Source organism: Aotus nancymaae, unplaced genomic scaffold (assembly GCF_030222135.1).
Source record: "Aotus nancymaae isolate 86718 unplaced genomic scaffold, 86718_ANA_hifiasm-v0.15.2.pri h1tg000025l, whole genome shotgun sequence".
Taxonomy (NCBI): Eukaryota; Metazoa; Chordata; class Mammalia; order Primates; family Aotidae; genus Aotus; species Aotus nancymaae.
The window spans coordinates 23,519,891-23,528,426 of NW_026988438.1; the positions used below are offsets into that span (position 1 = coordinate 23,519,891).

General features: G+C 40.1%; 1 protein-coding gene across 6 annotated transcripts in view; it reads right to left on the bottom strand.

The window, feature by feature from the left end:
* Nucleotides 1-6,846, bottom strand: part of GPR141 (G protein-coupled receptor 141) — a 50,375-nt gene extending 43,529 nt beyond the window's left edge. For 3 of the 6 annotated variants that reach the window (XM_064380443.1, XM_064380445.1, XM_064380446.1), the window contains exons 1-2: nt 6,732-6,846; nt 5,135-5,236 (exon numbers count right to left, since the gene is read on the bottom strand). The gene's annotated coding sequence lies outside the window, so the exon portion shown is untranslated. Of the gene's footprint in view, nt 1-5,134; nt 5,626-6,731 lie in introns of those variants that run through there. The other 3 variants (XM_012461266.2, XM_021669359.2, XM_064380444.1) reach the window with 2 other exon arrangements.
* Between the last annotated feature and the right edge of the window lie 1,690 nt (nt 6,847-8,536).

Here is an 8,536-nt window from a genome sequence, read left to right on the forward strand (position 1 = left end):
CAGCTCCATATATGCCTGCCAGTAGTGGCTGTGCCCTGCCTTCAGGGCCCTAATCTGACGCTGCACACTGCCTGCTGGGAAAACGGTGCCCTAGTGGAATTCTTTTATCTACCCTTCCCAGTCACTGAGCTCTACCCCTAAGGTAGAGCTGTAGTTCGGATATTTGACCCTCCAAGCCTAATGTTGAAATTTGATCCCCAATGTTGGAATCCAGGGCAAATGAGAAGTGCTCAGGTTATGAGGGTGGAGCCCTCATGAATGGCTTGGTGCTCTCCTCATGGTAATAAGTGAGTTCTTGCTCTATTAATTCCAATGAGAATTTCCCTGAGAGTTGGTTGTTAAAAAGAGCCTGGCATCTTCCCCATCTCTCTTGTTTCGTCTCTTGCCATGTGATCTGCACACCTGCCATGTTTCTTGTACAGGCTGCAGAACCATGAGTTAGATAAACCAATCTTCTTTATAAACCACCCAGCCTCAATATTCCTTCATAGCAAAACAAACAATCTAAGACGAGGCCTGAGCTGCAGCTGCACAGTCCCTGCTAGGAAAACCGTTCCTCGGCAGAACAGCTGCATCGACCTCTCTAGTTGCTGCTGCGTCTGCCCCTTGGGACCTGAGCTCAAGTTTCACAATCTCTCCTGGGGAAATGGCGCCTTGCTGGAGTTGCTTCATCTAATTCTCCCAGTTACTGCTGTACTCTGCCCTGAGGGGCCCAAGCCAAGGCTGTCCATTGCCTCCCAAAGAAAGAGTTCCCTGGCAGAGCTGCTCCAAAAGCCCCTCCCAGTCACTGTTGCACCTGTCCCACAGGACCAATACTGAAGTTGCACACTGCCTCCCATCCCTTCCAGTTACTATTATGACCTGACCCAGGTATCAGAGCTGAAGCAATGCCAGACATCCCAGGGAAACAGTGCCTTGGCTGCCCAGAGCAGTCTTACCTCACCAATGTCTAAGTTGAAAAAACAACCTGCCTCCCAGGAAATGGTGCCTTGACTGTCTGAAGTGGTCATACGCTGTAGCACCTAAGCTGAAGCAGTGCCCTACAGCTCAAGGAAATGGTGCCTGGGCTATCCAGACTAGCCATGTGCCCAGACCTGGCTGAAGTGACACATTGCCCATTGGGAAGTCTGTGTCTTCACAGACTTCAAGCTAAGAAGCTGCACGTCTCAGGCTAAATTGACATGATAGCCTACATCCAAGGGAAATGACAGACGCTGAGCTGAGACACCCCACCCTACAGGCCAGACAACTCTAGTATTCTGCTTTCCTGGAGTTGCACTAGCCCCCTAGAGTCTGAACTGCTGAGATACCTCTCTCCCGAGAGAGTAGAGTCATTGTTGTGCTGCTTTGTGCTCCTCCAGGGCCCTAACAGCTGTGACCCACCATTCTGGGGTACTTGCTGCCACTGTACTTGCCCTCACAGAGTCTGGGATACTGCTAAGCCCTACCATCCCAGGGCCTAGACTCACCACTACAAGGTGCTTCATCCCGTGTGTCTCAAGTTGCCACTGAGGCCTATTGGCTCAGTTTACAGAATTACAGCCATACTTAACTCCTCAATCCCATAGAGCCAAGACAATCCTAAGCAAAAAGAACAAAGCTGGAGGCATCACGCTACCTCACTTCAAACTGTATTACAAGGCTACAGTAACCATAAACAGCATGGTACTGGCACCAAAACAGATACAGAGACCAACGGAACAGAACAGAGGCCTCAGAAATAATGCCACATATCTACAACCGTCTGATCTTTGACAAACCTGACAGAAACAAGCAATGGGGAAAGGATTCCCTATTTAATAAATGATGTTGGGAAAACTGGCCAGCCATATGTGGAAATCAGAAAGTGGACCCCTTCCTTATGCCTTACACAAAAATTAACTCAAGATGGATTAAAGACTTAAACATAAGACCTAAAACCATAAAAACCCTAGAAGAAAACCTAGGCAATACCATTCAGGATATAGTCACGGGCAAAGACTTCATGACTAAAACACCAAAATCAATGGCAACAGAAGCCAAAATAGACAAATGGGATCTAATTAAACTAAAGAGCTTCTGTCAGATGATTATAACACGAGCTTGTTTTTCGCATCCCTAGCTAGGGCTTAACATATGGGGGGAAGAATCTGACCTTGTGGAAGTAAAGGCAAGGAGGAGAGAGGACTTTTGACCAGGAAGGTTGACTGGGTCTCAGTTGAATGGCCTCAGGCCAGCGCTAAAATGAGTAATGGGTACCTCCAGGAAGGGAAGTGCTGATACCTCTGGAAGGCATTCTCTAACTTCTAACTGTGAGTTTTATGTATCTTTTTACTACAGTGTTTTTTTTTTTTTTTTTTTTTTTTTTGAGATAGAGTCTCACTCTGTAGCCCAGGCTGGAGTGCAGTGGTGCGATCTCGGCTCACTGCGACCTCTGCCTCCAGGGTCCTGGTTCAAGCAATTCTCCTACCTCAGCCTCCCAAGTAGCTAAGATTACAGGCATGAGCCACCATGTCCAGCTAATTTTTGTATTTTTTTGTAGAGATGGGGTTTCACCATGTTGGCCAGTCTGGTCTTGAATTCCTGACCTTATGATCCACCTGACTCAGCCTCCCAAAGTGCTGGGATTTTTAAAAGTTGACACCAAGCATTCAATATAGTTCATGGACCAGCAAACTACAGCTTATGGGCTGGCCACTAGTTTTTGTAAATGCAGTTTTTATCTGATCACAGTCATGCTGATTTGTGCATGCATTGTCTGGCTGCATTCACACTATAAGTTGAATCATTGCAACAGTGATTGTTTGGCTCACAAAACCTAAAATATTTACTATCTGGTCCTTTAAGAAAAAGTTTGCCCCCAAAATAGGTTTGTCACAGATTTAAGTTTACTTGTGTTTGAGAGGGAATGGAAGCGGTCTTGACCACCTCTTGGAGTAAAGCCTTCTAGAGAAGTGCAGAGGTCATCAGAAAATAGAGATTGGGGCAGCAGTTGAAGTGAGGGGATGGGTGCTACCAGTCTTGAATTTGTAGAACATGCAAGCACTGCCCAGGGAGTCTCAGAAATCCTCGCAGAGGGGACTAAGCTTCCTGCCATAACCAAGTGAGACCTTGGATCATATGACATATTTGAGCTCCCATTAATGAAGATTTTGGTCTTTGGATTATATCTGGGACTGATCTCAATCCTTAAGGAGATCCAGGAATATGTCCTCGTAGAACTGCTAAATGTGTGAAGAAAATAGCGCTGTTTAATATAGAGTGATATTGCACAGGCTCACAGTATAATTGTATCCCACAGCAAATAGTACATTGCTATATCCTAACATCTTCTGAGATGAGGGGATGACAAGAGTAGAGGTAAGAGGCACTTTCTTGAATAAGAATGTCTCAGGCATGACACCAAATATATACAAAGCTACTCAGGTTTTTCATTACAATTTCTTAAAATTTTAAATCTTAAGTTTCCCTGAGAAGTGAATGAATCATATACTAGATATTATAGATTGGATTTCTTTTAGTGCAATTGTTCCTGCAGTGAGAACAGAGCTACAATTTGATTGATCACAAGTTATTCCATTGCCCCAGGTAGCTATGGGAAATTCCCAGGAAACAGTACTTGGACTGACATCATCAATTGGGCAGGCAATGGAGCTCAGTCTGAACTTCTTTATCAGGGGGCAGAGTGGCACCCTAAATTCTATGAAACTTGACTTTTGGATTTTGGATTTCCCAGAAAAGTTACCATTTATGCATGATGTTCTGGCTTATACTATCTTCCACCCAGTCTCAGGAAACGAAGGGCTCAGATGCTGATGGCAACGCTTTCCATTAACAAAATTTCACCCTCCACTCATGCCATCCTAGAGAACAGGTTACTAGCAACCTTGTAAGAAATATTTCTCTCTCTTCTGTCAATTAAATTCCACAAACTTCACTCTCTTTAAAAAGTGACTTAATCATCAGGAACTGCAATACTGACTTGGCCAATTATTTTGAAATCACAGTTACAACCAAATTTTAAAAAAGAAGCCATCTTTGGACTTAGCAACTGCTGCTTTTAGACCATCTGGAGCTCCAAGCCTTCAGTAGCTATGGTACATAATCTCCATGATAATACCTTCATCATTTCATTCATTTATTCATTCATATAACCATTCCAAAGATACTGGGTACTGATTATGGGTCAAACACCATTCTAAAGTATAAAGATAGCAAAGACATAGTTCCTGCCCTTAACCAAAATATGTTTTTAGGAAACAGAATGCTTAGATTAAGTTTGATTATGATTGTCATGAATAATAACATTGTCATTCAAAATAAGATGGGACATTAACAAAATTTGGAAAATACTTTGGTATAACTCATGAACTAGCTTTGAAAACACGTTGCAAAGCAATGTCTTAGAAATCTTTGATGGATTGAAAATTTTTCTCAGTGTTATTACTTTGATGGATAGCACTGATTTGCACATATTCTAACCTTCTTTAAAATATTTTTAGTCTGAGTCTGAGTCAGGAAGACTGCTTGAGCCTAGGGATTTGAGACCAGCCTTGGCAACATAGTGAGACCCTCATCTCTGAAGAAAATAAAATAGGCAGGCATTGTGGCTCACATCAGTAGTCCCAGCTACTCAGAAGGCTGAAGTGAGAGGATCACTTGACCCCTTTGGTAAGCGTTAATTGTGCTACTGCATTCCTTCCTGGGGACCGAGCGAGGCCCTGTCCCAAAAATATATTTTTTAACATATTATTTAACAACATATTTAACATATTATTATAGTCACAATGTGCTACGTCTCTTATAGTGCTAGCACAATGGCTTATACACAGTAGACACCAGTAAACATTTCACAGATTCACTGCTTTTAAATTTGGAAAACACTTTTAGAAATTAGCTAGACCTATGGTCTTTAACTTTAATTGGATTTTTGACCATTTTGAAAATTTGATGAAATCTGTGTTTTTCTTACTAAAAAAAAAAAAAAGCACTACCAGGCACAATGGCTCACACCTGTAATCCCAACACTTTGAAAGCCCAAGGCAAGAGAATCATTTGAGCCCAGGAGTTTGAGATCAACCTGGGCAACATGAGCAAGGCCCTGTCTCTACCAAAAAAAAAAAAAAGAAAATTAGCCAGATGTGGTGGCATGTACCTGTAGTGTCAGCTAGTGTGGAGGCTGAGATGAAAGGATCACTTGAGCCCTGGAGGTCGAAGCTGCAGTCATTGGGCCATAGGTGGGTCACCAAACTCCAGCCTGGGCAGGAGAAAGAAAGAGAGAGAGAGAGAGAGAAGGAAGGAAGGAAAGAGAGAGAGAAAGAAAGAAAGTGAAAGAAAGAAGAAAAGAAAGAAAGAAAAAGAGAGGGAGGAAGGAAGAGAAAGAGAGGGAGGGAGGAAGAAGGAAGGGAGGAAGGAAGGAAAGGAGGAGGGAAGGAAGGAAGGAAAGAAAGAAGGAAAGAAGGGAGGAAAAAAGGAAAGAAAGAAAGAGGAACGCACACTTACACTTTTGCCTGCAATTTCAGAGGATTGGTGTATCACTCTAAAGACTGATTGCTTACAGATTGTTTTCTTCTATTGACTAGGGCTGCCTGAATAGTTTCAAACTCTATCTAAAAATAATGCAGTAATAGAACTAAAGGATTTTCATTTTCTAGCGTTTTGTAGAAAAAGTTTTACAAGCCCTGGCCAGGAATGCTTAGATAATATTCCCCCAAATTATGCAGCCAATTGCCAGAAAACAGAGGACTAGAGTTCCCGCCACCTGATTCCTCATCCATTGGTCTTCCTATTACTCCTACTGGCTGATTAAAATCCTGACTGATTAATTTATTTAAACTCAATAGAACAGAAAACAAAGACATGTAATTCTCGAGTACTTAATAAGTAATTTCTCAGATAAGTAACTGTGCAGTTATGTAGAACACCAAAGTCCAGAGAATTAAGTGATGTATCAAAAGCCACATAACAAATTTGTGAAAGAAATAAAATTAAATGCTTATATTCAGGTTAAGCATTACTGGCTTATTTTTTAAAAAACTTTGCATTATATTTCATTCCACATATTTGAAAAATACTACTTCTTGGAAGTAGAAAATACTGGATAGAAGGTATTTTACTTAAAGTAAAATTATTAGAACACATGTTCCTCTTATTTATCTTATTTAAGAAGTTATTTCAGAATCATTCCTGTTATGTAATACTTTTAAAACAGGATGGAAAGAATTATAATTACCATTATTTCACATGATATTTTAAATATACTTCTTTTAGAAATTTCTAAGTACCTGATTGCTTACAGATTGTTTTCTTCCATTGACTAGGGCTGCCTGAATAGTTTCAAACTCTATCTGAAAATAATGAAGTAATAGAGTTAAAGGATTTTCATAATGAAAGAAAATTAAGATGTCACTTAAAAGATAAGCATTTGAATAATCACACGTAAATTCAATAGTGCCAAGTGCCCTTAAAAATTCTATGATGTGTTTAGTCAGTTTTTTGAGAGATTCTGAAATCATTTTTGTTCATATTTATCAATTAAAATTAGGTTTTACCTTCAGAAAACATGTCCTGAACAGTAAGAATAGCACAATTCTTTCTATAAAAGAGGAGTTGTGGTCAGAGTGAATAAGCTTTCTTTTTATAGCAGAACTGTTTGAAGATTCTGAATTAGGATTATGCCAACAAATTCAGTGTGCTTTATTTCTATGGTACCTTCATTCATGTCTCCTCAAACCGAAGTCTTCTGCACTTACCTTGAAAAGCCAGATTTCTCAGGAATGGCTATGGAAATGGGCCACATGTCTGCCTTCCAAATAGGATTCTGTGTGAACAGCAGGGCTGCTGGGGCACTTCCATGGTCTGCATGCATTTGCAAAGGCTCTGGACAGCTCACCAAGCAAAAGGAAGTGAATGTGTTCTAAGTTCCTCAGAGTGTCAACAGACCATAAAACCTCAAAACCATTTCAAACACAACAGTCTTGAAAAACCAAGTTCTTAAAGACAAATTGTTCAAGTTGCAAAACTACAGAGAGGCCAACTGTCAAGAAATATTTTTGAAGGATTTATGACTACTATGAATCAAGTTTTGAAAATATTATTTGAACTAAATTTTAGAGAGAATGGGGAACAACACTATATTATCAAAAATGAAAAGGGAAGATGAGCTGTGTATTGTGCTTGTGGTGAAGGAATATGTGTAATATTTTTTTTCAGCAAGGAGAAAATTTCCAGAGTTGCTCTATACCTCACTGGTAACTTAGGGCTCCGACTCTTATAATTGTGTTAATTAGCTGTTACTGATAAATGACATTGACTGGGATATGGCACTATAATTATGCCATTTAATTAGAATTAAGAGAGAAAATATTTAATATCAGAGTGTGCTATAGGGGCAGGGGAGGGGAGCAAATTTGTCACAGCTTCACTTTTTAGACTGTCAACATTATCTCCCAAAGAAGCTGCCCACACAGTCGTAGCGATATACTCTTAAGCACTGAAAAAAAAAATCAGTTCCTCCAACTGCTTTAACTTGCCTACCATTTTATGACCACTCTATAAATTGGGATTTTATAAATGTTCTGATTATCATATAAATCAGTGGTCCCCAATCTTTTTGGGAACAGGGACAAGTTTCATGGAAGATAATTTTCCACAGAAAGGGGTGGGGGATGTTTTCAGGATGATTCAAGTACACTACATTTATTGTGCACTTTATTTCAATTATTATTACATAATAATATCTAATGAAATAGATATACAACTCATCATAATGTAGAATCAGTGGGAGCCCTGAGCTTGTTTTTCTGCTGCTAGATGGTCCCATTTGGGGGTGATGGAAGACAGTGACAGTGAGAGATCATCAGACATTAGATTCTCATGAGGAACACTGCAACCTAGATCACTAGCGCACAGTTCAACAGTAACTTCCATGAGAATCTAATGCCGCTGTTGTTCTAACAGGAGGTGGAACTCAGGAAGGAACGCAAGTGATAGGGAGCAGCTGTAAACACAGACGAAGCTTCTCTGGTTCACTTGCCCACTGCTCACCTCCTGCTGTACAGCCTGGTTCTTAACAAGTCACGAACCGCTAATGGTCTGTAGCCCAGAGAACCCCTATGTAAATATCATGATAATATTATATAAAAATTTGTGAGTTAAAAAGTACTAATTTATTCAATCTCAACATTTTACACATTCCCTCATTTTTAAACTACATTTTGACCTTTCACTGTTTCAAAAAGAAATTTTAAAAGGCACCAAAATAATACTGGCCCTGGGTTCTTTCTACTTTAAGGTCCCTAAGTAGAATGATAACTTTTGTAATTTGGGGTGATTCCTGGTCTTCTTTTCAATGCTAAAACACTCATATTTTAGGCAAACTTTGTGTAGTTCTGTTTTCATCAATGTTCACATTTCTTACTCCAAACTAATGTTATAAGTGCTTCCAACTTTGTTTCTTAATTTGAAGGGAACGGTTCTGTATCAGGAAACTCTTCAATTTCAGCAGATGTGCATTCTTTCTGTTATATGAGTTAAAATCTTATCTGCTTCAAAATAA